Genomic DNA, 4,076 nt, shown 5'->3' on the forward strand with positions numbered 1-4,076 from the left:
ACTTCACGTGATCTTGATTCTATCCCTCTGTTAATGCAGCCCAGCACTGTGTTGGCTTTTTTGGCAGCTGCAGCACACTGCTGGCTCATATTTAAGTGATTGTCCACTAGGACTCCGAGATCCCTCTCACAGTTACTATTATTGAGTGAGGTACTTCCCCCAGGAGGGTCTGAACCACACCAACTGACTATTTTTCAGAACAATAGGGCACATTTCTAGAAAGCAACTGCTCACTGCTTTATTTACATTCAAAGAACAGGGCTTCGGGGGGGGGGGCAGAGACAGAAACAAAGTTAGCATTAAAATTTTGGCCTTTACTTTGCAGTGTGCCAGCTTCTCTCAAAACAAAAATAAAACAATGAAGAAGAATTGAAGCCAGGAGCCTGCTGGACACGGAGGATACATTGGATCCTATAATCATCAAACTGCTCTCTCCTGTCCTGAATCAATAATGGGGTCAGAACATAATTAGCCTTTAGATTTTGAACTTTATTACAATTGGAGGAACAGTTCTAGTCTCAACCAAAAAAAACAAAATGACATAATAAAATATTGCTGCAAGACACAAGATATTAAAAAAAATGTGATAACGTATGCTAAACTACATATTAAATATAAATTCTCCTAATTTAAATAAATCTAACAAATCACAGATGAATACTAGTTTCATGACTATTTTTCTGGAGTCTATTTCAATTACATATTGAAATGGTTAAACTGTTATTTTTTTTAATGGATTTATATAGCTCTTCAATCAAGGTGGGCACTGATACTGTTTGATACCACAAGCTAGTTGAAAAAAGATGGAGAGGGATATGGAGTTCAAAGAAACAAACATTTTTAACATTTGGCATTCTTTACTTAGTATATGATTGATTATATAATTGATTTCCAGCAACTTAAGATATTTTGTGGATACCTAAGCAGCTCTAGATAGTCTTATTTAGATCCATAGACCATCCTGGATTCTGAAAATAAAAGGGAACTGAATATAATAATAAAGAGCTGCTGATCTAAGCTGCCTCCAAACCAGGGGTCTTCAAACTTGGCCCTTTTATGACTTGTGGACTTCAACTCCCAGAATTCCTCAGCCGGGCATACTGGCTGAGGAATTCTGGGAGTTGAAGTCCACAAGTCATAAAAGGGCCAAGTTTGAAGAGCCCTGCTCCAAACTATTGTTCTATTGCAGTGATACTTTTCTTGCCTTTAGAGTCCTTACTTGCCCCTTGCTTGTCCTTCCAAGTCCACTCTGCCGTCCTGGCCATTTTATCCTTCCAGTTCTTCAGAAATCAAGACACTTCTTCAGCATCTCTGTTGCAGTGACATCAGCAGCCGGTCCTGGCTGGGTGCCTCTTCCTTCCTCCCTCATTTCTTAGGCTCCCCCCCCCACACCCACACACACACACANGGTACCCCAAGGTTCGGTCTTATGCCCAGTACTCTTCAATATTTTCATAAACAATTTAGATGAGGGAATAGAAGGGGAACTCATCAAATTTCAGATGACACCAAGCTAGCAGGAATAGCCAACACCCCAGAAGATAGGCTCAAGATCCAGAGGGATTGCAATAGACTTGAACACTGGGCCCTATCTAACAAAATGTAATTCAATGGTGAGAACAGTAAGGTTTTACACTTAGGCAAGAAAAAACAAATGTATAGGTATAGAATAGGTGGAACCTGGCTCCAAGAGGATCTAGGAGTGCTAGTGGACAGCTACTTAAATATGAACCAGTAGTGTGCGGCAGCCACCAAAAAAGCCAACACAATTCTAGGCTGCGTTAAAGAGGGATAGAATCAAGATCACATGAAGTATTACTACCGCTTTATAAGGGACTTGGTAAGACCACATTTGGAATACTGCATCCAGTTCTGGTCACCACAATATAAAAAAGATGTTGAGACTCTGGGAAGAGTACAGAGAAGAGCAACAAAGATGATTAGGGGGCTGGAAGCTAAAACTTATACAGAACAGTTGCAGGAATTGGGTATGTGTAGTTTAATGAAAAGAAGGAATAGGGGTGACATGAAAGCAGTGTTTCAATATTTGAGGGGCTGGCACAAAGAAGAGAGGGTCAACCTATTTTCCAAAGCACCAGAAGCAGGACAAGAAGCCAATCTAGAAGTACGGAGAAATTTCCTGACAGCGAGAACAATTAACCAGTGGAAAGGCTTGCCTTCAGAAGTTGTGGGTGCTCCATCACTGGAGGTTTTTAAGAAGAGACTGGAGAGCCATTTGTCTAGAATGCTATAGAATCTCCTGCTTGAGCAGGGGGATACAGTAGAAGACCAGTTAAGAAGGTTTGAGAGTCTCTCGGAAGCATCAGTTTTGCTATGAAGAACAGGATGCTGGATTTCAAAGAGCGTTTGGGTCTTATCCAGCAGTGTTCTTCTTACCTTTCTTATGGGTAAGATCCAGAAAAGCAGTGAATTAGGCACATCACTCTATTTTTCATTTCAGATTGCACTTTTGCCCAACAACTTTGCAGGAAATAAAACCCAGATGGGTATAATCATTGAATACTTTGTTCTGGCCATAGAGAGAGAAAATCCCTTCTCATCTAGGTGGGAACATTCTGAAAATTGGTGCCTTGGCCAATTCAGTTTGTCAGGCTGAGAGTGACGCATGGTCTGCCTCCAACATCCTTTGTTGGCTATTTTAAGAGATCTCAATTTCAGGAAACACAGGAAATTATAGCAAGTGGATCTTCTATGTAGTAATCTAAGAGGTGATTGGCTGGAATTGTCTTTGATCCTGACGCTTTGTTCTCATCAGCCTTATTTTTATTTCTTATTGTTTTAAATGAAAGTTAATTCACCATCTGACTTGTTTTGTGGGGAAAAAAATTCCTACAGTTTTCTGACATTTAATGCAAGTGATGATGATGAATAAGAGGATGTTACCTATACAAGCCTTATATTGGCTAGGAATTCTGGGAGCTGCAGAAGAGCACCAAGTTGCTTGCAGAAACTCTGAAACTCTTATTGACATAGTGGGGCTAGGACTCTGGAATTTCCTCCTGAGAGTTGCCTCCACTTTTAATCAAATGATCAAAACACCTTTTTTGAAAATTTAGTTCAAGTTATGAATGCCTGTCCCTCATTGTTGTGATTTCAAGTAATGGAATTATTTTCCCTGTTTGCTATACTTGCCCTGTTGTGTATATGTTTTCTATGATGAAGATTGAGGATTTTATTTCCTATGCATTTTGAAGTGCATGCAGGCTCAGAGAGTGGCCACACCATTTGGACTGTTGAGCCCATTTATGAATTGAGAAGTCCATAGCAAAAAGTTACTTAGCCTCATCATAATCCCCATGAATAGACTAGAACAGAACAGAATAGAATAATAGAATTGGAAAGAACCTTGGAGGTCTTCTAGTCCAACCACCTGCTCAGACAGAAAACCCTATGCCATTTCAGAAAATGGTTGTCCAATCTCTTCTTAAAAACTTCCAGTGTTGGAGCATTCATAACTTTGGGAGGCAAGTCATTCCATTGATTAATTGTTCTAACTGTCAGGAAATTTCTCCTTAATTCTAGGTTGCTTCTCTCCTTGATTAGTCTCCATCCATTGCTTCTTGTCCTGCCTTCAGGCACTTTGTAGAATAGCTTGACTCCCTCTTGTTTGTGGCAGCCCCTGAGATATTGGAACACTGCTATCATGTCCCCCCTCGTCCTTCTCTTCGTTAAACTAGACATACCCAATTCCAGTAACCGTTCCTTATATGCTTTAGCCTCCAGTCCCCTAATCATCTTTGTTGTTCTTCTCTGTACTCTTTCTAGAGTCTCAACATCTTTTTTACATCGTGGTGACCAAAACTGGATGCAGTATTCCAAATGTGGCCTTACCAAGGCATTGTAAAGTGGAATTAATACTTCACGTGATCTTGATTCTATCCCTCTGTTAATGCAGCCCAGCACTGTGTTGGCTTTTTTGGCAGCTGCAGCACACTGCTGGCTCATATTTAAGTGATTGTCCACTAGGACTCCGAGATCCCTCTCACAGTTACTATTATTGAGTGAGGTACTTCCCCCAGGAGGGTCTGAACCACACCAACTGACTATTTTTCAGA

Source organism: Protobothrops mucrosquamatus, unplaced genomic scaffold, assembly GCF_001527695.2.
Source record: "Protobothrops mucrosquamatus isolate PMUCROS unplaced genomic scaffold, P.Mucros_1.0 scaffold_258, whole genome shotgun sequence".
Taxonomy (NCBI): Eukaryota; Metazoa; Chordata; class Lepidosauria; order Squamata; family Viperidae; genus Protobothrops; species Protobothrops mucrosquamatus.